We start from the raw sequence: 26,508 nt of genomic DNA, 5'->3' as shown, positions 1-26,508 counted from the left end.
CCTTAGTTTGGGTTCCTCCAGAAGCAGATCTTGAGGAAAAGACTCAAGTTCAAGAGGTGTCATTTATGTACCACGTGATACACGTGCACATGGAAACCTGGAGCAGGTAAATGACTCCACAAAGGTCATACCCAATATAAGAGCTAATACTCCTGTTTCTTATAGAAAAACTCAGTTGGATGGGATGCTATGAAACACATTTCCCACGGGAGGATTCTTCCTGTGTAACACACACACCACAGTCACCACCACCACTACCAACAACAAAAACAACGAATCACAGGTGGAGAAGAAACAACCTCTCTGTTGCGAGGTCCACAAACCTACACTAATGACAAACGTCACAGTACCAAGCACCTCAATGTCGAGGAGATCAGAAGAGAGGGAGGACCACTCAGTCCAGTTCTTGACAGAGTATAGTGTTCCTGGGATGGCTTGGGATCCATCTGGAAGTCAAGCCCACAACCCACCTGGTTCCTCACAGCCTCTTCCACCCGTCACTGCACACCTAGCACGTGCTGGGCACTTCAAGTGGTTTGCTGCTCAGCCGTGATGAAAGCCCTGGAAAGAAGAAAATGCTGTCTGTATTTGAAAAACAATGTGACTCATCAGCTAGCTGTGGAGTTGTGATGTGAGCCGAGACCCATGGGAGTCCATCCAAAGTGCCCACTCTCAACCATACACATTATTCCTCATTTATAAGGAGCTGTTCTGGTGTTAGCCCTAACTGCCTTCTTCATGCTAGAAACATGTACAGAGCATCTCCTTTGTGCTGGCCTCCAAAAGGCACATCCTTTGAAGAGGTTACCAGTGGGCAAATTATAAATAAGCTGTAAAACTCACGTAGAGTTCCTATGGAACCAGAACTGGACTTAGTTAGGTCCAGATGATCATCGAGCCTTAAAGTAGACATCACACAGGGCTGCCATTACTGTTCAAGTGTCTGTCTTTCTCACTCCGGGTGACAATCATATGAAAGTATTTTAAATTTGGGAAATATTGAGGTCAATCAATCCTCTTATTTGAGAGAGGAGAAAACTGTAGGTCACCAAGTGGATATGATCTGCCTACAGCCTCACACTGAGTCAATGACAGAGCCCAGAAGGTACTCAGGCCCGCTGACTCCCACTACAGTGCTCTTTCTGAAACCAGGATCTGGGCCACCTCAGGTAGCTCTTGACAGCTGCCTCGTCATGTCTACTTCCAAATGTGCTGCTCTGACCCATCCTTCAGACTTGCTTCCCCTCTCTCTGTCTGACCCACAGATACCCTCTCTTCTCCAGGCCTCCCAGGCAGCCCCTTCCGCAGCCTATCCCTTGATTTGGCTCATGGGTGGGTCTCATCCTGTTCAGTGACAACCAGGAAAACTAATGCCCATCAAGCATACATGGTGTCCAGACACTCTCAGTGGCCTGGCCAACAATCTCACTTCATGGGCCAAACAAGTCTCACACCTATGAGACAGACTGACGGGGGGCAATGTATGCATAAGAAGCCACTTGGGAGACGTGTCACTTTCTAGGACTCTGCTGTGACAACTCTGGAATACACTTGGGCCATTTGATAAAAGACAGATCTGTGGTGGGCTCACCTATCCTCTGGAATGAGAGACCATCCAAGCTCACCAGAGGTTCTCTTAAAATAAGAACAAACCTTCAACACTCAGTTGATGGGGGTAGTTAGCGGGAAAGGAAGGGCAGGGCAAGGAAGGGTGGGAAGAGAACAGAAGGGAGTTTTGCTCAAGATCTGTTGATTTTTAAAATCTTAATGACAAAAAGGTTTTAAGAATATTTTTGGAGTCTAAATGCTATGCACCAATTAACTTTTTTTCTTTGACGCTAACCAGGGATTGGAGACTTTGAAGAGTTCTGGGGTTACTTTCCCCTAGACTTGTTGCAATGGGGCCCATAGGGGGTGGAAAGACTGAATTTCGATGGCTCTCCACAATGGGGCAGCATTGGATGGTGAGCTGTACACACGATAGGTGAGAGGAAGGATCTAGCGTCAAGGATTCAACCGCTGAGTGCTACTTCAGTGCTAGTCTTCTTGGGGAGAAATACAGGATCAGAGACAGATGGAGGGAGGGCTTTTGGCCAGGAGGACAAGGAATTTGAACTTCACCCTGAAAGCAAAGGCAGGAGATGACTGTGTAACCAAGGGAATGTCATGGGCAAACGTGTTTTGGAAGGATGGCAATGTGGAGTGTATACAGGGACAAAATAGCCCAATGGTTAAGAACACTGGCTTTAAGGTCAGACCCAGCATGCGTCAGTGCCATGACTCTGGGCAAGTTATTTAACCTCTCTAGACCTTTGGGTCTCATAAGTGAAATGAGCATATCAACACTATACCTGTCTCAGTGGCTTGAACTAAGTGGGACAATCTGTTTAAAGACCTGTAATGTGTGTGTGTGTGTGTGTGTGTGTGTGTGTGTGTGTCTTTAATAAATGGCCCCTATAATTTTCTGTGTTTTCTTCTAAGTCATACATGTAGAAACAGAAACTGGGAGAGGCTGCCTCTCAACCACTGTCCCCAAGGCCAAAACTGTGTTAGTCACACTTCTTTTGGAAGCCACTCCCCTGCCTACAGCTTAGCTCTGTGTTCTGAGTGGGAACTGTTGTCTTCCCAACCCTACCTCTCTAGGCAGTGATTGGTCCAGAGCTTGAGCATGTGACCCAAGTCTGACCAATCAGAGTCCTGTCCCCAGGAAAAGTAAACTGATGCTGACAGAAGATCCCCTTTTCTTCTCACTACTGAAACTGTTGAGATATGTGTCTGGAATCTAGAGGTGACCCTGCAGGTATGGAGGGAATTTACAGGGAGAGAACTAGGCTAAAAACAAAGATGAGATATAGAGGGATAGTCCTTGGGGCGTCTGAAGACCTATTGCCCATTCCTGGGCTCCATGGACTTGTCCTGGCTTTGTGTAGTCTGATTCTTCATCCTGTTCTTGATTCTCTGAGCTATCTTAATTTGCCTTCCAACAAACACCTTCCAAAAAACACTATTTTTTGCCTAAGCCAGTTCAAGTATGGCATCCACGATGTGCTACCAAGCCCCCTGATTTAATGTGACCACTGACTGATCTTGGCTTCAGCACATTCTCTTAGAGCTCTGGAATTACCCAAATTTTTCCCCAACCCATCTCCAACACATATTTTGTTTCTTCATGATTTGGGGTACATTAATCTATAAAGACAAAAACTTATTTTAAAAAGTCAAGTTTCATTGTACATTTAGTGAACCACCTTTATTAAAAAGACTAACATGACACAAAATTAACTCTGTCCCAGGAAACTCAGGACACATTGTCAGAACCCCCATCCTCCCTGTTGATCAACCCACTTGAGTGCAGTAAATCTCCAGAGGTTGATAAACATCAAATATTCTACACTTGTATTTATTGTCCATTCTAAAATTGACATTTCCCATTGCACATTTAATCACAGATTGCTTTCTTAAGCATTTTCCCTGTTCAGAGGAGCACATCAGAAATTGATTCCCTGATAGAACGAGGTAGGGGATGAAGCACAAATTCAACTACAAGCATTTGGACTTCTCCTGTCCTGTCGCCTTTGTGGTTTGGACACTTCATTCCCCAAAGTGAAAGGTAAGGGCTTTAAGACAGAAAACCAATTGGGTTGCTGGAATCCAATCAACGGCCATGTCCCAGGGCAAAGGACCAGTCCAAAGTGGCCACCATCCATCTCTCAGTACCTCCCAAATGCTACAGCCCACCCAGGTCAGATTCAAGGAGGCTAATTCTCTTTGTTCCCAATGAGCGTGAGGCTGACGGGTAAAAAAAAAAAAAAAAAAAAAAAAAAAAAAAAAAAAAAAAAAAAAAAAAAAAAAAAAAAGTTGCACCAGGGGCAGAGGAAATGAAATTGAATTCAAGTTGGAGGTTATTTGTCTTCCCTGTGACCTGCAGTGGTCTCAAGTGATAGCCCAAGTGGCAATGCTCAAACTCACATGTGTGAGTCAATTACTGGGTACTTGCGTTTAAAAACTGTTCTGATGTGTTAAGTTTAAAACGGCTCAAATATATCGAACAGAAAGAAAAAGAAGAGGGAACAAAGCCCCTTTAGGGATTTTGTTTGAATCTACAAAAAGGCTGGACTGAAACCTGCAGAGTATTTATAAAGAAGCTGTAAAATCTTTTATTCATTTGAAAGGAGTTGGAAAGAGACACAGGAAGTAGGCAGGAGAGGCCAAGCAGCAGCGTGGCAGAATGGGGAGCCAGCAGAGACAACTTTGTGATGGTGGCAAAAAAGCTTTTCCTAAAATTGGGAGGAAGTTCCCATTGCCATCGTTCATGTCCTGGACAGAAGATTTGGGTGAGAATCCCTCGTCCACCACTAGCTAGTTCTAGAAAATGTCACTTCCACTCTGTGAACCTCAGTTTTCTTACCTATGAAACGGAAATAAACTCCATATACAGGGTTTTGTAAGGACTCTAATGCTATAATAGATGTGGAAGTCCTTTATAAGCTGTTGAAAGCCACACAGATGCTAGTTGTACTTACAAATGGTTTAATTTTTTTTAAGTTTATTTATTTATTTTGAGAGAGAGAGAGAGCACAAGCAGGTGAGGGACAGAGAGAAAGGGAGAGACAGAGAATCCCAAGCAGGCTCTGCACTGTCAGCACAGAGCCCGATGCGGGGCTTGAACTCACGGACCATGAGATCATGACCTGAGCCAAAATCAAGAGCCGGACGCTTAACCATCTAAGCCACCCAGGCGCCCCATACTTAACATTGGTTTAATCTGAGCCAGAGTATACCACACATGAAAGGGAAATCCTGACAAAGAGTCCAAGGGCAAAATTCAGATCAGAACAGCCAAGACTAGAAAAGATAAGGTCCAGTCAAAAAGCAATTTCCATTAAAGAGCCATTTGTAAAAGGCCTAAAGCGGTTAGTCTTGTTTCCAATTCTTAAGCCTACAAGCCCACCCATAAGCTGGCCTTACTGAATAGGGCAAGTGGTTTACATGAGCTGACCAACTAAGAGTGATTTCTCAGTTTTAATGCAAGTTCTAATTATGCTAGGAGATCTCTGTAGCTAGAGCCAGTGGGAGCTCTCCAGAGAGCCATCCCCAATTGTTCTGCCTCTTGTGCATCTCCTCACTAGCGCTTCCTAGTGACATGTTCCTGAATTGCAGGCATAACGTGAATCAGCCATGGCAGCCTCACGAGCAGTGCTTCTTAATCTTAGCTGCATGCTGGGATCACCTGCAAATCTTAAAAATTATGGATGCCTTAAATCCACCTCCAGAGATCACTATCTAATCACTTTGGTGTCTCTTGGCCATCGGAATGTTTAAAAGCTTCATATAGTCAGGTTCAAGAACCACCGCTCTAGAGCAGACATAAGCAAAATTCTTCTGTAAAGAACCAGATAGTAAATTTTTAAGGCTTTTCAGGTCATATGGTGGTCTCTGTCACAACTACTCAACTGAGCTCTTTTAGCTTGAGAGCACCAGAGACAATATATAAACAAATGGGCATAGCTGTGTTCCAAAAAAAACTTTACTTAGAAAATAAGTAGCAGACCATAGTTTGCCAACTCTTATTCTAGAGATTTGTTACATAAAGTGAGGTCTGAGGACCGGAAGCATGGACAGTACCTGGGAACTTATTAGAAATGCAGAAGCAGGACATCTGGGTGGCTCAGTCGGTTAAGCATCTGACCTCGGCTCAGGTCATGATCTCACAGTTCATGGGTTCGAGCCCCAAGTCGGGCTCTGTGCTGACAGTTCAGAGCCTGGAGCCTGCTTCAGATTCTGTGTCTCCCTCTCTCTCTGCCCCTCCCCTGATTGTGCTCTATCTCTCTCTCTCAAACATAAATAAATATTAAAAAAAAGAAGAAGAAATGCAAAAGCCCAGGCCTCAACAAGATCCCTCTGGTGATGTGGATGCACGTTCAAGTTTGTGAGGCACCACTCCGGAGGCGACACTTTGTGAATCCAGCCCCGCCAGCATCACAGAACCAAGGTGGAGGGTTCCCATCGCTGTCAGCGTCTCCTGTGCCTGTCACCTCTATCAGCCCGGCTGTCTCCCAGCTGCCACATTTCTGTAGCTTCTTCTCCTTGGTGATTCAGACAACCTGAGCAGCTGTCTGGGTTTGATTATGGTGTTTCCAAAGGGTCAGTGGAACCACACACTGAGTTTCTATTTTTCATAATAATATATGGAGAGGATGTGGCTGTGGAGCCATAGCAGGTGATATACCTCTGCTCTCAGGAACTATCCATTTAAACTTGTCAAATGTCTCAGAACTCCCCAAATGCCCCATGCTGCTCCAAGTCTTTGTGTCTTATATATGGTACTGCGCTTGCTACAAGACTCTTGTGGGTCATCTTGCCACCAGGCAAATTTATCTAACCTGAAAACAACTGACATGGGTGAGACCTTCTGCCCCCACTCCCATTCCGATTTAATCACTTCTTCCCCAGGCCAGCCCCATGCCCTGTACCCACCTTTGCTCTTACCCTTAGCACACGGACGGTAATAATGAGCTCGCCAGTCTGTCTCTGCAACCAATGCTGAGCCCCTCTGGGCCGAGCAGCACTCCCTTCTGCATGCACGTGCCTAGCACTGGGCTTTCGTGTGATAAACGACATTCGTTTCAATCTAATTGAGCTGAAAGTGAGTCAACATTTCTTTTGTTAACTGGCAGGCTAACCTAATCACCACAAAACCCGTTTAATGATTAAATACTTAATAATAGCTCACAAAAAAATACTGCTCTCCAGAACAAACTTTGGGAAACATTGCCTCTTCTGGCCCAAATCAGATCCAAGCTTGTAAAACTCCCTCGAATATGAATTCTGGCTCTGGCTCTAGCCTAGCAATGAGGAGGAGGTAGGAGAGGGACTGATAGGATAAATTTGGTTCCTATCCTCCTGAGCCATCTTTCCTGAAAGATGGTTGCAGGACTGTCTCAGGGGCAATTATTAAGGAATTAGAATTCCCACCTGACAGAGGAGAAAGTTGGATTCGTGTATTTAGGATTTGCCATCAACTTAGTGGCACAGCCAGGGCCAGAATCCAAGTCTCTCGGCATTGGTCCCGGATGCTGTCCAACAGAGCAAGGCAGACTCCTTTACGAGGACTTTCTTAGGAGGTCACCATTTGTCACCATGTCCTTTCTCCCACCTGGCCCACCTACACCATAACCGGGTGGGAGGGTAGAGACAGAAGGCACCAGTTTGGACCCTCATGAGAACCTCACATCTAGATCCAGAACCCCAGACTGTTGAACAATGAGACGTCTTTCCATTACAGACTTGAATCCAACGTTCAGCTCAATCAGAGATCGGTCCAAAATGCTCATCTGTCTCATCCCTGGGTCTGTTTGGAGCTGACATTTTGATGAGGATTCCACCCAAGAATCCTGCCATTTGGACAAAGCTGCCCAGTCTGGACAGAATCTTGGCAGGAAATGTGGCATCGGGGCCCATACCCCTGACTCCCTGCCCAGTCTTCTCTCTGGCCAGTGCTCTGGGCAGCACCCCCACTCTTGCGTATGCAATGCCACCATAGGATAGTCAAGATTTGTGCACAAGCACATGAACACCTGGGTGCATTCCCGCATGTGTGTACAAAGGCAAGTCCCGACTATTTTTCCCACCACTTGAGGTAAGTGAGGAAGGAGCCAGATCATGCTCTGCCTGCCTTTGGCATCACCTTCCCCGGACTTCGCCAAAAATGAGAAGCCCACGCTAAGCCATGAAGTGGCACTGAGAAAGCCTCCTCTCCACTCTGGGCTCCGGTTACCATGTCTCTAAAAGGAGTGCGTTGGACTTGAAAGCAGTAACGGCTGCTATCGATTTGCACTTGCTGTGTGCTCAGTGCTTCATGCGTATCATCTCACTTGACCACGACAACAAGGCCGTCCTACAAATGGGAACCCCTGAGTGGATCAGGTTGCGGTTGCCCCAGGGGCAGATCCTGAGACAAAAGTTGAAGGGCACATAGTTGGCTTGGGAGGTGATCCTAGGAAATATTAGTCAGACAGTGGGGAAGTGACACAGGAAATGGGCCGGCGGCGATAAAGGGTGTGCGGTTAAGCCGGCTCCACAGTGGTGACTGGATCAATCCGACAGGAAAACTCTGGGAAGTGGGCAGACCGTCCCTGGCAAATGAGCCCACCTGAGAGACTAGATTCGATTGAACTGTATGAAATTGACACCATTCAATCATTTTTGACCTGTAGAAATGGCAATGTCATTGGTTCAACATAACATTAATTCCAAGAGTTGTTGGTTGAAGGCTGCCAGACAGGGGAAGGGAAGTATTCGACTCATGGCACTTCCGTCCTTCCCTACACCCCACAGCAGCTTTCCCAAGCTCTGGGGGAAATCTGTTGGGCCGAGAGATGCAGTTACTGGAAGTGGGGAGGGAACACACTGAACACTGTTGGCCCCTGAGTGGGTCCGATAGCCCATGCCGTACTGACCTAGAGAACCAGGATACAAACAGGATTCAAAGCCAGGCAGTCTGTCTCTCCAGCTCTTGTATCTAACCCACACACTGCCTCCACTCAATTTCTAAGACTTCAGCATTTCCCTGAATTACACAGTCCTATGCTTCTAAAATTCCAGAAGTCTTCAACTCCAAAAGCTACAACTCAAAAGAAAAAAAACATCTTCAACAGCAGGAAAAGACGAGCCAGTTGGCCATGGAAGTTCCACGGGCACTGGTCAAGCGCACACGATGTTCCAGATTCCTCACTGGGCTCAAAGGATACATGCTGAGGAACACTGCACAGAGAAGATGGAGTAATCCCAGTACATGAGAGCAGTGCTAAGAGGGTGCTGGAGGCCAGGGGACCACGTGGCCTTCGGGGGCTGGGAAGTGGGAGACCTCCCACATTGGCGTGCACAGCCTGAACTAGAAACCACAAAGCCGGGCTTATGCCCGTGCACCTCCCTCTGAACAGCCATTCCAAGGGTACAACAAATGTGCTTTGTAGAACAGGTGATTTACAGAGTTGCTCAAGACCCCAATTCTTTAAATGTTGTCCATGAACTTATGTTTCAAACTTTCAGGAATGAGTTATGACATACCACCCTGAAAATTCAATTACCTCAGCAAGGCATTTGGCATAAATCAAAGATATATAGAGCTTGGTGAGGCATTAGAGATTATCCACAGATTGGAAGCGACTTGCCCAAGGTCATACTGCAGACGCTAGGGTCCACTGAGATAGATCAGCAAGCCATAACTTTTGCCCATATTGGCATTGTTGGGAAACAGAACACCGCCTTTCCAATGGATGCCCTCCATCTCTATCAGAACAGAGTAGAGAAAAGCCCTGGACAGGGAATCAGAGAACCTGACCTAGACTCTTGAGTTCCCCCCCACACTGGGTCATTGCGACCACCCCCTGACAATTACATGAGCTCCTGTCTGAAGACGTCAGCTTAGTAAGTGGTACACAGTCCTACAGATGCAGGGTGATTAATCATGTTTACTATTCATTATTCGGGGATATCCTTGTTTATTGTGCCTGGACCGGTGACAGCTAACTTGTTTCCTGTTTGTAACATTTTTGTTAAATTTAGTAACATTTAACAAACTTTTGTTCTACTTAATAAAGCATATTTTAAATATTCAAACACCACAGAGAGTATAAAATGAAAACTAAAAGATCCCCCAAAGCAACCTCTGTTAATATAACAGTTTCTTATAGACCCTTCCAGATGTCTATTTCTGCATGTAAGTGGGGGGGGGGGGAGGTGTGTGTGTATGTGTGTTTTCCACTGTCCCGCACCTTGCTTTTTTATCTTCATGTAACATACACCTCAGACAGGGTCACACAGCAGTATGTGTAGATTCAATTCATTCTTTTTTTAGGTGGAAAGAGTTCCATTAACGGATACACCAGAAATTATTTAACCAGACCTCTGTTGATGGTCATTTGTGGTCCTGTTGGGGATTCTCTCCTGTTACAACAGAATGGCCAGGAGTACCTCATTCAAGCCGTTAACAGCATGGCCGGGAGAACCGCCCCAGGACGTGCTCTTAGACCTGAAATTGCTGGATCAGATGCCACGTGCATCAGAGGGCTTTAACGGTGTGGCTGGAGGTCCCCCTGGGAGCCCCCCACATGCCTTCCTCTCATTCACTTATATCCCAGTGGCCCTTTGTCCCAGGCTCTAGTCAACCCTGGAAAAGAGAAAACTTTTTTAGTATTTGCCAATCAGAAAAGGGAAAAATGGGATCTTGTTACTATTTTGACTTGTATCTCATTTATTATGACCGATGGTTGATGTCTTCTCACATGCTCATTGGCAATTTATTGCGTGATTGTTTTCTTTAGAAGAAGATGGGGGGAGGGACGCCCAGGTGGCTCAGTCGGTTAAGTGTCCGACTTTGGCTCAAGTCATGATCTCGCGGTTCATGGATTCAAACCCCACATCAGGCTCTCTGCTGTCAGCACAGAGCCGGCTTCAGATCCTCTGTCTCCCCCACCTCCACCCCTCTCGTTCTCTGTCTCTGTCTCTGTCTCTCTCTCAAAATAAATTAATAAACCTTAAAAAGAAGAAGAAGATGAGATCGTGCACACTTGCTGGATAGAGATAGAGACTGAGATAAACCAGAAGTTCCCTCATTAACTGTCTGTTTAGAGCCCCTACCCGTATTTTAAACTTTTTAAAATTCCATATCAATCTCACAACCCTATTATAAATTCAGAAAAGCCATCTTGGGTGGAATGCCGCAAACTTTTTTTGTTGTTGTTCTGATTCACTTTTCATTTTATTCCTTGGTTGAGTTTTGCTATGGATTTTTTTTTAATCTACAAAATAACCTTCTAACTGATCCTCCCATTTCTACTCTTGCCGCAGCTGTGACCTTTTAAAAAACTGAAGTGAGCACGTCGCTTCCTTGCTTGAAACCCTCTTGGTGTTTTCCATCGTCCTTAGAACACATCCACAGTTTATGGTGACCTAAGGCACCACTGCCCATCTGGAAGCTGCCTGCCCTCACACCACACCCTCCCCCTCACTCCAAGCACACCTGAGCTCCTTCCCATAAGCTTTCTTGCCCTCTGGGATGTTCTTTCCTCCTGTCTCCAGCTAGCTAGCTGAGGAAGTCATTCCCATTCTCCAAGGCCACAGTTTAAACGTCACATGCTCAGAAAGGCTTCTGTGACCCCTGACTGAAGGGGGGCACTTCCTCTGCTATTCTAGATCTCAGCTTCTTGTCTGCCTCTGCGGTAGTATCTAGCACAATGTATCGGTACGTATTTATCAGCTTCCGTCTGTTCTCCCCATCCAGAATACAAGCTCCATGAAGGCAGGACCTTGTCTGTCTTATTCACCATGGCATGCCCAGCATTTCCATCAGTGTCTGAAACACTGTGGGTCCTCACCAGATATTTATTTAATGCATGAATTAATGTGTACTCAGATTTATCATTCCCTTCTTGAACAGGTTTTCATTTTTCTGGGCAGCTTGGAAAGGTACTTAACCATTGTTTCATTTTCAAGGTTAAAGTCGTTCATTGAGACTCATATATATCGAGGACCTTCTCTGTTCCGGGCCCTGTCTGTAGGTACAGTGAACAAGAAGAGAACAAGACGACAAGACAGCAGCTCTTCCAAGAGCTCAAATCCCAGTGTGGGACTGATGGGCCCATCCCAAAACTCAGATGAATAAATGATGTTAGAAGATGGCAAGAGCTAAGCAGGAAAAAAAAAAAAAAAGCAGGATTATGTAAAGAGGATGGAGGTGGGGGGAGGGGTGTCTCGTGAGAAAGGTGGAAGCCGGAGAAGAGTGTGCAGGCAGGAGGACAGCAGGTGCGGTCTCTGAGCAGGAAGGAGCTTCTGAGCCCCCAGCACGGAGATTCGGAGATTCGATCAGGGCCTCCTGAGAGAAGTGGGCAGGGCCTTGCCGGTGGGGCGCGTCCTAGAAGTGGGCGGGCCCCCCCTGCAGGGCATCCGCGGTACAGCATGGGGCGCTCTTCCTGAGAAGGGCAGCCACTGTCAGGCTCTAAACCAGGGAGCGGCACCCTCTCACTTCAGTGTCTGAAAGACTACCCTCTGATCCATCTAGAAGCTTTTTTAGTGAAGGAAACAAAGAAACAGGAACATTGCTTTGTAACTTTTTTTTTTTCAAAATGACCAGTCAGTTGTCTCATTTATTAAACGATCCACTCTCCCTTCCCTAAAATTTAAATTAAAATGCTTCTTTTAACATATACTAAAACTCCCTTGGGTATTTGGGGTGGAGGGCACTTCATTCTGTTCATTTGTTTCCTGAAACCAAACATTTTGAATTTTGTAGCTTCATGATACATTTTAAGATCTGCTGGTATCAGTCTCCCTGTATTACTTTTTATTGAATACTCCCTGTATTTTTTTACAGAATTTCCCTATTTTTGCACACTTCTTTTTTCCTAGGTGACTTTTCAATCCTTTTGTCAAATTGTGAAACCGCAACCCTCTTAGTGTCTTAATTGAGATTCATTAGGCTTGTGGATTAACTTATTAATTATATCAAAGAGAAGTTACATCTTTCCAATATTGCAATTTTCTAATAAACATAATGTATATCTACTTGTTCCCATAGTGTTTTCAGCTTTTTACACACCAATTTAACAGCTATTGATTAATTAATATAACTTCTATAATTTGCTTGCCAAAAAACTCATTAAAGAAATTTGGAAAACAGAAACACGAAAGAAAATACAGAGGCAAATAAAAATCCCATATAATTGCATCTCACATAGAATCCACTGTAACAGTCTGTTGTGTGTGCCGGGCACACGTTGACACGTGTGTTGGCCATTACTCTGCAGCATATTTAGTGTTACATTGTTTACAAATGAAGCTTCACATGTCATCCCATGATAGTAGGAATTCTCTAAAGTACAATGATAACTGCCAACATTATATCACATAAACGTACTACAATTCATTCAACCAGTCTTCAAATGTTAAACATTTCAGGAATTTTTCTTTTTCTTTCTTTCTTTCTTTCTTTCTTTTTTTTTTTTTTTTTTTTTTGGTAACATTTTCTTCTAAGTGGCACTAAATGAACAAACACACTTTTAAAGAGGTATTTGTTCTCGTTGTTTCTTTTCTTTTTTAATGTTTATTTTTGAGAGAGAAACAGAGTGTGAGCGGGAGAGGGGCAGAGAGAGGGGGAGACACAGAATCCGAAGCAGGCTCCAGGGTCCGAGCTGTCAGCACAGAGCCCGACGCGGGGTTCGAACTCATGAGCCACAAGATCATGAACCTGTGCCAAAGTCGGACACTTAGACTAAGTGTCCCGGGCGCCCCTCTCCCGGTTATTTCTTAAAGATGGTTTCTCTGACTTGACCTGTGGGGTCACATCCTTTGCTAGCTTTTCCTCTGACATGGAAGACATTTTTTTATAATAAAAGATTTTGTCTGCCAAAGGTATGGTAAGTTTACTTAGTTTGTCGTTGGCTTTTTAATTGTATAGAATATATTGAATGGGGGGAGGGTTGAATTTCTTGAATATTTGGGGGACTTGGTAAAAGACGAGGAGCTATCTAACTTGATTTTCCTTCCAAATAGCCAATTGAATGTGTTGAACTGTGTGCTCCTATTGTCTTCATTCTATGGCCTCAGTCTGTACCCGGTTCTGGTTTACATAGGACTATCTATTCTACTGCAGTGATCTGCCAGCTGATTCTTACACCAGGGCCCAACTCTTCAATCACTAGTTTCATAATGCATTCCCACCACCCCAAGGTAAGAATCGCCTTGTTGTTCTCCCTTTTTTAAAATGCTCTACTTCTGAACCAGAATAAGAAGCAGCCTCAGATGAAGAGCAAGAAGCCCATACGTGTTGGCTGATACGCTCACACAAGAATTAATTCCATGCTGAGGGCACGCGACCTGGGCGGAAATGGAAGAGCTGAGAAGGAACGCCTGTATCCTGACTGCTCACCTCCCCGAACCACAGGAGCTCGGTGAAAACTACGGTTCCCGAAATGCGCCACTCCAGGCCTCTGCTGGATCCCCCGCCTCCTACTACACTGTGATCTGTGATTGGGGGCCACGTTTACCAGGACAGGAGCCCCTCCATCAGGCCCCAGACAGCAGCCGGGGGAAGTGCTGGGGGCATGGCCGAGAGAACGGAGTGAGCAGAAAGGTGCTCTGAGGCCTCAAATGCAGAAGCCCTGTGTAGTGAGTTGGACGTCCAGTTCTTGGGGTCGCTGGGACCCTGGCCCTCTGCCTCAAGAGGAGAGACCCCAGATCTACCTCCCTTCCTTTAAACTGATGAATATATTCAGATTGGAAAGGCAGGACACACTTGGGCCTCCCACAGCAAGCTGCATGCTGCCCCTGTGGGGACCACCCCCAGATGCCTCAGACAGTGGCCGCCAGCCAGGGCCCCCAGTCCAGATGCACCACTTTGCTCCCTCTACTACTTCAGACGTATTTCTGAAGGACCTCGGAAGACACGAGCGAGAATTGCTTGCAAGATCCACTTGGGATGAGAAGTCACCAAGTATTCATTTAATAGGTAAATGTAATAAATATAAAATACTATCTTTTGACACTGAGTTTTATTAGAAATAGCCACAATTTTCTCTGTGTGCTGTTGAAAGCTCTTGCTTGGTGCTACAAAACCCACGGAAGAGAGAAAGAGGGGATGGCAGTGGCTACGAGGCTTAGGATAGATTCTGTAGCCCATGATCTCAAAGCCACATCACCTGGTCCCCAGAGGTCTCCCTGGGGGGTGACCACAGAGGCCCTGCTGAGAATAAGAAGCTGGTAGTTTTGTTCCCATTCACCAGGCTTCCCTGGGAGCCTTCCTCCCTCCCGTGGGGACCTTACAGGGATGAGGGAGGCTCTTCATGACTATCCGGGGTCCTCTGGCCGTCACCACATGACAATCATAGGCAGGATCTCCCGCCCAGCCCCCCCAAAATCCCATTCCCTTAGTTATTTAAACACTAACCTAGAAACTTCTTTCTGTGAAGCATTTGGCAGCTGTAATTAAAGTCTCAAGTCAATTGACCTTACAAAACAGAGATTATCCAAGTGAGCCTGACCCAAATAGCTGAGCATTTAAAGGCAGGGAGTTTTCTCTGGCTGGTGACACAAGAAGAAGTCAAATCGGTTCAAAGCACAAAGCAGGATTTGATGTGCCTTTGCTGGTTCGAAGGAGGAGGTGGGCACATGAGAAGAAATGCCAACAGCCTGAAGTTGTTCTGAGAGGGCCCTCGAGTGATGGCCGGCATGGAAACAGGACCCCCAATCCTGTCAAGAACAAGGAACCGAGTTCTGCCAATACCCTATTTGCACTTGCCAGCAGCTTTCTCCCCAGAGATCCTGGGCTCCACCCAGCCATCACCTTGAAATAAGCCTTGTAGAACCCTGAGCAGAGAGCCAGCCACACTGGGCCAAACTTTTAACCTCCAGACCATGAGCTAATAAATGGGTGTCATTTCAAGCCACTGTGAAGCCACAGAAAACTAATACAGCATCCAGTGGCAATAAAATGCACCTCCCACCCCAGCCCTCCCTGTGCTAAGCTGGGCAGCCAGGATTAGAGCCCCACCCTGTATGCATCTTTGCAGGAAATTCCCTGTCAAAGATCAAAAGTTGGCTCAGCAGGTTCATGAAAGGAAAACCAATTGCTCCCTGCCTGGCTCTGTGCCCCCCCTCCCCGATCTGAGGGGAAAGGGAGAAAGATCTGCCCATATAATAGTGTCCCTGGCAGCAGGGACGGCAGGGCAGCAAGCGTGACCCATTAACACATCAAGAGGATGCCAGGGGACAGCATCACTAAAGCCCCACTTTGATTTTTCCAGGCATGAGGGGGTGGAAGCCGGCAACAGAGGCTGTGTTCTGAATCCAAAGCCATCTATTTCTATGCCTTCAAAAGGGAAAATCATCTGAGCCCTCACAAGGGGAAGAAAAGAGAAGACGGATGGAATGAAAGTCTGCGCAGCCAGGCAGCCGCAAAGAGGAAGCGTGGGACCGGGGATGTGGGTCAGGGGACCCCAAGGACCGCCACCAGAATGTTAAATGTTCGCCCCCACCACCACCACCGCAGACCCGACAACTGGAGATTTAGGCATATTCAAGTTTTGTAAGCCTCAATTAGCCCTTGTAAGAGCTTATCTTCTTTCCCCCCAATTGACTTTAATCAAGAGCTTCAGAAGCTGGGAAATATTTTAAGTTAATCAGGCCCTTAATGTGGGCCCCTGGGGAATGCTGCAGACCTGTTCCTCCTCCCGTCTGCCACACTGGGCCCCTGTCTTTCCCTCCTCTCCCTTCCCCCCAGGGTGTCTGTGAAATGCTTGGCAAACTTGTCTCTCAAATGAAAGGGAGACTGAGGGAGAAGGGAACCGTTGACAGGACACAGGACGGCAGAATCCTAACGTCGTCTTCCGCCAGGGGCAGGCAAGTGGTCTTTCCAACAGCAGACTTTCACACGCCCTACCAAAAAAGTTGAAGATGTTCACTGAACACCCAGCTCGGTTCCAAGGACGCCCAGCACCGTGACCCTCGTGTCTGAACCCAACTAGGAACCCGAGGTCTGATGAGATGATAAATATTTGAATGCCAATAATAATCACTAACGCTGATGGCACTCACCATGTGCCCAGTGCTGATCTGCATATGCAAATTCACTGGCTGCCCAACCAGTCCTTTACTATCAACATGATTATCGCTCCCATTTTACAGACAATGAAACTATGCCCTGCAGAGGCTAAGGAACCCACCCCTAGGAGATCTTTCTGGCACATGTTCTACTGTGCTGTGAATCTGGGGCCACCCAGAAATCCCAAGCGGACATTTCACACGCCGGCAGTCCACGCAGGGAGCTGAGCTAGTCGCGTGAGATGAGGGACGAGGCTCTCGGGCTCCAGAAAAGGGCAGGCAGGGGTCAAACACACCTCCATATCTTAGGTCAGGGTGCCCACAAGCAGACCCAGAGATGGGAATTTATGTGCAAGAGATTTATTAAGGGAAAAGGAAAAGAAACGGCTGAGCCAGAGGAGAAAGAAGAACAGAGAAAGGGAAGAAGCCAAGCAAAGGTATGAGTTCAGGGTTCTCTGGAGCACAAATCACACCTCAGGGTCTGTCCTGCCTCCAGGCAGGGAGCTGGCCCTTCAGAATCCAGCCCTGGTTGCTCATCGACTGCAGGCTGCCCAGGAGGCAGTGGGATTTCCAGGCGCCTGTAGTCCAGGGGAAGACCTCCTGGGACAGTCACCGATACAACAGTTAGAGACACAATACGTGGAGCTGGGTACCAGACATGCAGATCCCCCCCCTCGGTAAGGGGGATCTGAGGGGCTCTGGGCAAGCCCCATCCACTACAATCTATCTGAATCTTGAGGCTTCTAACTGTGCTGCTTCAGGAAAGTTGCTTGACCTCTCTGAGTCCCAGATCTACATCCGTAAAATAGGAATAAAGATTCTATTTCCTCTCTCACAGAGTTACCATGGGGATTCGATTCAATACAATGAGCGCGCCCGGTCTAAAATCAGCATGGCTGCTCTGGGATGCAGCGTCACACCAATTGCAATAAAATTACCACAAAGACACAGGAAGAGACAGAAATCCACTGAAGAGTCATGAGTAACTCACAAAGCCCTGCAAATGCTCTCCTGAGGACCAGCCCCCATCCTCCTCTGCCAACGAAGAGGATGTTTGGTACCAAGCCCTTGGGCTGTGACCACAGAGCCGGCCACAAACCCACCCACTTCTGCCCTGAAAACAAGCTCCTTGGAAAGAGTCAGGAGCTGTCCCCAAGCAAAGCCAACTACCCCACTGCACATCAAGCATCGGGGACCTGCGTCTCTGTTACCATCCAGAGGACAGCCCTGGCAAAGTTTGAGAGGAGGGCGCCATCTGAAAGGGGGGTTGCAGAGAAGTAGGTCTGGGGGCCTCTGCTGGAGCTGTCTAATCTAGCTCCATTCTTCTAGCTCTCTGATCAAGTGGCTCTGCTCACACTTCAGCTCACCTTCCAGAAACCCAGCTCTATCGAGCAGACATGTAAAAGCCGACAACTGAGTAGTCTTATCAAATTTTCACAGCTAAGTTGCTCAGTTGCATGGGAAATTGTTCGTGTCTGTAAATAGAAGAAGAAAGTGTCCGGCCCAGAGGCCTCAGGTGGGCTGGGGGAGCTGAAGGCAGTCCCCCAGGATGGCTGGGGAGTGCAGGCCCGGCTGAACTCCAAGTGGGGGTCTCCTTGAGTCCTCAAAGGGCCCAGCAGGTCTTGTCTTGACGAAACATCCAGGAAGCAAGGAGCAGCAGACATTAGCTGACTTCTCCGAGGTCCCTTAGGGGGCTCTGCACTTGCAGACATCAGGCAGAGTGCCTGAGCACAAGGCCCCACCGCTGAGCAGCCGGAGGAAATGGGGGAAGTCACGCACATAACCCGAGCCTCAGTTTACCTATTCCACCTAGCCAGAACAAGGACAGAAACCTGACACCTGGGGCCTCTCCTCAGTGCTTTCTTGAGCACCACTTCTCAGACAGAATTCTCCACTGCAGCTGCGTTTGAACACAGCTTCTACTCTGGACTGCTGAGCAGTCTGGCTTAGAGATCCGACCCTGACAGGGACGCCTTCCTTCCTGCCCAGGATGGCAGGCCCTCCTGGCCGTTACAGAGGTTCTCATGCTAAGCCTCCGAGTCAGCACGTGACCATCGGAAGCCGTAGCCCTGTTGCAATAAAACATTCTTGTGGTTGCTGGAAGAAGTGTTTTTTTTTCCATTTCGGATATTACAGGAGAAAGCTTAACGTGTCTCATTTCATGGAATGGCTCATTTAGATGAAACTGTTTGTGTGTGGATGGTCCAGCTTCCACCCAAACACACAAAAAAAATCTACAAATTATACAGTTCTGTGAACAAAACGCTCAGCCACATTTTGACCCTTGGCATGGATTTTGACAACTATCACTCCCTTCGTATGAGATTTCTTCCTTCTGGTTATTAAAAAGAAAAAAAAAATCCAGTATTTGTTTTAGCTCGGCTCCCTGGAAGTTAGAGAGGAGCTAGAGAACCCTCCTGGGGTTGGGGGCAGGAACCTGGACAAAGGCATCGGTTGGAGGCGAGAGAGAGGGTTCCTTTCTCTCTTTGGATCAAGATATGCTTATGGGATAAAAACCTGAGGAAGCAGAATTTAGAAGTATCCTTGCTCAGGCCCAGCCAGGCAAAGAGAGCCAGCGGCCGAGGCCAGACTTACTCAGCACATGATCGGATGGCCCAAAACAGATCTCCCGGGATGGACTTGCCCTGGACGGTGCCCATCAGTGTGGAAATGAGGTCAGCCTCTGTCCAGACAGAGTCAAAGTCCCAGGAAGCGGCGGCAAACCCCATCACTGGCCAGCCAGCTGGAGGGGCCACAGCGCATCAACACCACAGAACCGCCCGGAAGATACACAGGTGTGCACGGACTTCTTCATGACTTTAGGATGTGGTCACGCTCACCATACCTGGTAAGCCCGTAAGGCTCCTGAGAGGCAGGCAGTGGACCTTCTCACCACCTTCTGTTTGGTCTCATAGGAAATGTCCAAGTTCAGAAAGTCTACTACTGTCTAGTCCCCTCTTCAGATAGAACATCCAAGTCTCTGGTGGGCTTAATTGACCCATCCGAGGTTAGAAAAACCTCTAGATGGTCCAGGACTGAAATTCAGGGTTTCTAACTCTGAATACGGTCTTCCGCTCCATTTCGGGACACGTTGGGGAAAGACCCAGTCACAGACCATAAAACTCACAGACCACCAAAATCCTTACCCCCAGGTCAGGAACTCGGGAACAGACTCTGGGCACGTGTGTCCTGGAGAAGAGCCAAGAGCGTGGTGTTTTCCTTTCTCCCTTTCCCGTGGCCATTGAGTTTCTCCTATGTGTAAAGATTCCCCTCCCCTTTTTCCAGCTCTGATAAAGTGAGGCACTGTTGCTTGTATTTTGGTGAAGTTCCAAATGCTGCGCTCACACGTCCCTCCCTCCATTTGCACGTATTCCCTTCCATGTCACCGCCACCCGTTATGCAGGACGATAGGCACCACGTCAGGGAAGGCACCACGGGGAGGAGGGGGGGGAAACGTCATCTTCTTCTAAACATACAAAAACTGACAATGTGAGAATTTTCTAGATAAAATTAGTCACGTGTATGCCACAAAATGAGTCGGCTAAGTTAGAAAGATTAATATGGTGACTGAACACGCAGCAGCCTTGAGGACACAGGCCAGGCCCCCGTGCTGGTGTGGGCGGGTCACCAAAGCAGCAGCATCCTGTGCACTGAGTGGGACTCAGACACGAACAGGAGCACATGACCAGGGTCTCGAGGAGATTTGCATGGAGGCGAGAAAACCCACCAAAGACAATACACAAGACTCAAGCTCAAAGCTAATGGAAACCCTAGCACTTTATCAAGCAGACATCTTCCCCTCGGCAATTCTAAGGTAACAGACTGGGAGTCTCCTGGGAGGTCACGGGTGAATCAGAAAGAAGACTGATCAGAGAGAACGGAAGTAAGAGGTGGAGTGTGCGGGAGGAGACTGGAAGCACCAGAGCAGGGAAGACCCCTTCCCAAAACCAACATGGTGCAGCACGGCCTTGTCAACTAAAGGGAAAGACATCGTGGGCATAAGGTCAGGTAGGGCACGCAGGGCTGCTCGGTGACATGCATCCCAGGGACGGGAATTTCCCACCCTTGATCCCAGATCCCCTCACTTCCTATCCCTGGGACCCTGGCTGAGCTCCAGACACCTCATCCACCTCCCAGGGTCCCTGTGCATATCGTGGGCTCACACAGGAAAGCACCCGCCATGCGTGGGTCCCGAGACACGACAGGCATCCCTGATCCTCACCATGACCCTGCACGGTGGAGTTGCTGGGGAAGCGCCTGACCTGGCTCCACAGCGCTCGCATTCCTTCTGCTTTGCCACCAGCTGCTGATATGCTCTAGAGCAGCAACCCCTTTTGTCAGGTTAAATATGGTATGGAACCCTCAGGACGCCTGGGTGGCTCAGGCGGTTAAGCGTCTGACTTCTGCTCAGGTCATGATCTCGTGGTTTGTGGGTTTGAGCTCTGCATCAGGCTCTGTGCTGACAGCTCAGAGCCTGGAGCCTGCTTCCTCTGATTCTGTGTCTCCCTCTCTCTCTGCCCCTCCCCTGCTCTCTCGCTCTCTCTCTCTCAAAAATAAACGTTAAAATAAAGTGTTTTAAAACATGATATGGAACCCCGATGAGAAAACCCCTGTGAGCAGAGCTCCACTGGCTGAAATCAGAAGACTGAGCTCAGCCTCTCACTGAAGCCCTCCCCATCCCACATCCCGACCCCAGGCGGGGCAGGCACTCAGAGAGTCCAGGGCTCCACATACCCAGCTTGGGAACTATGAATTTAAGATATAACTTTTCACAAAGGAATGGCTCCACCAAAAATGACCACGACTTCAATAACGTGTGTGGTTACTTTTCAGACACAACATTGTCAGGTAGGTTATACTGTCAGGTCCATCTTACAGACGGCAAGACTGAGGCTCAAAGCAGCTAATCAGCTCATCCAAGGACACACACGTGATGGGTGACAGGACCGGGATTCGGCCTCAGATGCCCGCACTGTGAATCTACTATTTATTCTCTCTGATGACCAAAATTCCTTATTAGCCCTCCTTAGCCTGAAGACAAAGCGGAGCTGAGACAACAGAGTGGCCCTTCTTCCAGGCTCCCCGACCCCTTCGCCTCCAACTGACGCCACCACCTGGTCTCCTTCAGCATTGGAGACTGGAACCCACAGGAGGCTGGCATACTAGGCACACAGAACCTCCCCGGGGGCCCTCGGCCCCAACCCAGGCAGAGGCCCTCGGGCTCCAGCTGCTAGTCTCCGCGGGGGCTCACCTCGCTCATCCAGCTCTCTGGGAACCCCTCCCTCCATCCACCCCAGAAAGCAGAGCCAGGCTGGAAATGCTCTCACCAGGCCATCCAACATAGTCAGCCGTTCCCAAGCGACTGCTCCTTTGGAGACAAATCTCCCCGACCTGGTCTGCATCATAAACATGCCTTTCCCAACCCAGGGCTTGGCCCAGGACTTAAGGATTCTGAGAAATGCCCCAGAATTTGGTTCTTGGAGGGTCCCAGCAAAAAGAGATATTGGGGAAGAAGCAGACTCATTTGCATACAGTGAAGGAAAGCCACTGGGTGGTAGGCGCCCACCCTGTGCTAGGTTCTGGGGATACAGAAAGGAAAAGACACGTCTCTTTAGAGATCATTCAGTCCCTCTTATTCATTCAAGATAGGAGAAAACGGAGACCCAGAGATGACGGATTGACCCGAGATGTTCATATGATTCAAGCCAACAGGGGCCTTTCCTGAGACTTCTCAAGCTGGAGCTGGAGGAAAAGGCTGTGTAGCTGGGGCTTTCCAGCCAGGCTGGGACCACCACACAGTGAGGGAGACGCCTGGCACAGAACGCAAGGAGAGATCAAATCCGTGGCCACGTCAATGCTTTCCAATATGTCCCCTCTAACACTTAAACCAGAGGCAGCCGAGTTTCTGTCACTTGCCACCAGAGAGTTTGAATTATGAGACCTTGCTGTGCCCATCCCCCCACATCTGCCTCTGCTTTGTGACTCAACTGTCCTCTCTCTTGCCTGCCCAAGGCACCAGGCTTTCTCCCATGCTGTAGGGCCAATGTCCCCTCCTCCAACACCCATCTCTACCAGGCTCTCCGGAGCTGCTGGGTAGAGCCTCCCAAAATCTCAGTGCCCAGCCCCCATCACCCGGGGGCTGGGTGGCCAAGCTGAGTTAAGCTAGAAAGAACAGGAGAGTTCAGGAAGGAACATGTGTCTCAGCTAACAGGGCAGGGTAGACTGTGCTGGAATGGTGGAATAAGCTGAATGCTGTCTGAACAGGGGCATGGTGTGACTCCTTCCGAGAGATCAGAAATGCCACAGAAAGGACAATGAGGTAGAAGGTACTAAGAACCAGGAGGCAAGGCTCCAGGCTTCATTCTGTCATGACCAGTAAACTCAAGACCTCTGCCAGTCCTCCCAGATCCCACATTCCAAAACATCATGGTCTCTTCTCCTGTCTGCCCGGATCCAATGGACGCTGGTCTTCCTTCCTCTGGCAAGCTCCTGCCAGCTCAGGATCCTGCCAGGATGCCCAATGCCTCATCTCCAGATCTAGTCTTGCCATGAGCCCAGCTGCAGCGGCCCTGAGCCGTCACTAAACTGAGCAGACCCCACCCTGCCTTCTCCGCACCAGGATTAGAGGTTAGGGAAGGGACATGAGAGCAGATTTCCTGCTGTCGCTTCCATCGGACCAGACTGAGATGAGATGAGATGGAAGGCGTGTGGTGGCAGCCGTGGGCGCAGTGGGGGAAGCAGGACTGGCCACCAAACAGATTATTGTGGACGCATGCGGGTCTGGGCAAGCTATTTGCCAACACGGCTTGCATCTCAGGCTGATGTTGGCAGAAGCCCAGGGTCTCGGCCTGCAAGACGCTGGGGAAGAACATCTACCAACCCTGTTCTCCTTAAAAGGAGAGCTCCTCCTCAAACAGGCACACAGGACACAGCCGTGGGGGTGGAGAACCAGCCAGCGCTACCAACAAGCAGGACATAGCTTCCAGCCCAGGAGGAGTTTAGTGTTTCAAACCACACATCACAAATCATTTCCTCTGCACATTCCTTGGAAGTTTGGGGGCATTAACTTTCCATCTTATCTTTCCTAGGGTGGATGCCAGGAGCTGGCCCTAGTGATGTTTGCATTTGAACAACAGTGAGATTGGGTGTCAGCTGCCCCAGGGGCGCCGCCGAGGAAGATGAAGAAATGGAGCAGGCTGTCTCCAGGCAAAGGAGGAGAGAAGGGCAGAATCCGGATGGTATGGAATGAACAGCAAGGGAGGGAAGCGGAAAGGGGAACTGGGATTTGCTACTGCTCTATCAAATTGCAGTGTGCAAAGCTAGCTCCAGGTGGTGGGCTCCTGAGTGTCACCGCCAGGGTACAAACCTCAGTTGTGCCCTCTACTTACTGTGTGACCATGTGTGAATGGGCAAACTCTCTGAACTTGAGTTTGCCTCTCAGCAAAACAGTACCTACTTCCTGGGACTGTCAGGGGCACTGAATGAGATGACAAGCGACCCTTAGCCCAGCACCTGGTACACAGCAAACACTCCATCCAATCCGGACACGATTATCATTCTGCCAGAACTTCTGTGAAATTTGGTTACAGGTAGGTGGCAAAGCCTGGGTTCTGGTCTTTCTGCTGATCTCAACAGATGGGTTTTGAATAGGCAGGCTTACCTGAGTCACAGATGACCCCTCTACCTTGACCTATGAAATCCAGAGCTCTAGAAAGGCAGACAAAAGCGCAGCATTAACATTTCACCTGCTATTGCCAAAGTGATAAATAATTAGAATATTACTTAAAGATATGCATCCGTGAGTTCGAGCCCCGCGTCAGGCTCTGGGCTGATGGCTCAGAGCCTGGAGCCTGTTTCCGATTCTGTGTCTCCTCTCTCTCTCTGCCCCTCCCCGTTCATGCTCTGTCTCTCTCTGTCCCAAAAATAAACAAACATGGAAAAAAAAAAATTAAAAAAAAAAAAAAAAAGGGGCGCCTGGGTGGCGCAGTCGGTTAAGCGTCCGACTTCAGCCAGGTCACGATCTCGCGGTCCGTGAGTTCGAGCCCGCGTCAGGCTCTGGGCTGATGGCTCAGAGCCTGGAGCCTGTTTCCGGTTCTGTGTCTCCCTCTCTCTCTCTGCCCCTCCCCCGTTCATGCTCTGTCTCTCTCTGTCCCAAAAATAAACAAACATTGAAAAAAAAAATTTTTAAAAAAAAGATATGCAGATATCTACGTTGGCTAACCTTAAGCCATTGGAAATCAGTGTTAAGTTTGTCCTAGTTTTTCCTCGGGCTTGCGTCTTCTGTAAAGGGGATCTGTGCCTGCGTTATATATATCATTTGAAAAAAAAAAAAAAGGTTCTGCTGCTTTAAAAAAGAAAAAAGTTTGAAATCCACCATCCTAAATAAGATCACCTCCAGTTACAGGTCTGCACCTCTGGGACCTACTTCAAGTCATTTGTCTCCGGAAGAGATGCCTCTTTGAGAGTCCTGAGCGTCCAGTGGGTTGAGACCAAACCCAGGGAATTATCGCTAAAGAAACCCAAGCCCTGCTTCGGAGACATGTTGGCGGTAAACACTGACCGTATGATGTAACTATTTCTTTTGTTTTAAGAGACACTCCTTTCCTACCACTGAGGCATTGCTGTCAATTTAACAAAGCCAAAATTGAGTTCATGGAGAGAAAAGGGCCTCTTCCACTTCAAGGACTACAACCTTTGAAATGCATTTAAAAGAGAGTAAAGTTTTTTTTAGATGTGAATAGCCAGAGACCCAGCGAGGTGTAGGAAAGGTGACCCTGCCAGAGGGCCTTCCCGAGACAAGGTTCACTCAGGTCAGCCGGCAGTCTGTCGCAGGTAAGAGGCAAGGGTCACCCTCTGCCCTCCTCCGCCCTGGCCCTGGCACCCTGGAGCCCTGACAGGTGACAACTTACTTGCAGGACTAAGCAGCCCCCTCCTCCGGCGAGGGAGTGAGGAGGGGTTGGAGAGGCCAGTCGGTAAGAAGCAAAAGAAGAAACCTTCCTTAAGAAAATTACAATCTCCACTTAGGGGCTAGGCTTGCCATCCAGCCAGAGGGCTAACTTTTTTTTTTAAAGGAATTTATTGGGGCACCTGGGTGGCTCAGTCGGTTGTGCATCCGACTCCGGCTCAGGTCACGATCTCATAGCTCATGAGTTCGAGCCCTGCGTCAGGCTCTGTGCTGACAGGTCAGAGCCTGGAGCCTGCTTTGGATTCTGTGTCTCCTTCTCTCTCTGCCCCTCCCCTGCTTGTGCCCTGTCTCTCTCTGTCTCTCAAAGATGAATAAATGTAAAAAAAAAAAATTTTTTTTTAAAGGAATTTATTGGAAGGATACAGGGTCGCTCACTGAATCAAAGGCAAAAACCAAAATGTATTATGCCTTGGGAAGGACGGAACTAGGTGGCTCCTGGAAATGCTAACTGGTGGCTTATCTTTCTAGAATGTGGGGAGATGGAGGTGGCCTCCCTCACCTTCCCCTGCCCCAGCTTTGGGCAGAGTGATTGACAGGTTCTCCCAACCATATCAAAGGAAGAGGGTGTAATTCAATTCCCCCATGGGAAAAATCACACTTCGGTTTTGACAATTTATCGTTTATGTGTCTTTTTCTTGTGAGAAAATAGCTTTTAGTCAAACTCCCAAACCAGTGAGAAAAGTTGGGCACTCTATCAAAATAACAGCGGAGGGGGTGGAGGAGAAGGTTCTTTTTATCTCCTTCCATCTTAATACATACTCTGGATTAGATGCTGATTTATTTGGCACTAAGGGCTGCTGTTAATCAGTTATATGTCAGCAATCATTTCCAGCGACATTTAAATTATAAAGCGCGGTGGGATTAACTGCACTTTTGCAAATTACCTCTTTATAAAAGTATGAGTAAACCTGATGTGCACCCTGGGGGTGTCATCACCCCCTGTCTAC

The 26,508-nt window shown here is 48.1% G+C and overlaps 1 long non-coding RNA gene across 3 annotated transcripts; it reads left to right on the top strand.

Annotated features, from left to right (window-relative positions):
* The first annotated feature begins 23,530 nt into the window (after positions 1 to 23,530).
* Positions 23,531 to 25,694, top strand: LOC115503537. Of its 3 annotated transcripts, none has more exons than XR_003965403.1 (3): positions 23,531 to 23,592; positions 23,685 to 24,185; positions 24,995 to 25,694. It is a non-coding gene; the product is annotated as an uncharacterized LOC115503537 (long non-coding RNA). The 3 variants fall into 3 exon arrangements; XR_003965402.1 differs by having other exon boundaries at positions 23,545 to 23,834; positions 24,038 to 24,185; XR_003965404.1 differs by having other exon boundaries at positions 23,545 to 24,185; positions 24,995 to 25,428; positions 25,512 to 25,694.
* Positions 25,695 to 26,508: the final 814 nt, after the last annotated feature.

The sequence above is a fragment of the Lynx canadensis genome, chromosome E2 (genome assembly GCF_007474595.2).
Source record: "Lynx canadensis isolate LIC74 chromosome E2, mLynCan4.pri.v2, whole genome shotgun sequence".
Classification (NCBI taxonomy): Eukaryota; Metazoa; Chordata; class Mammalia; order Carnivora; family Felidae; genus Lynx; species Lynx canadensis.
Note: the sequence above shows the minus strand (reverse complement) of the source record. Positions and strands in the feature narration are given on the sequence as shown.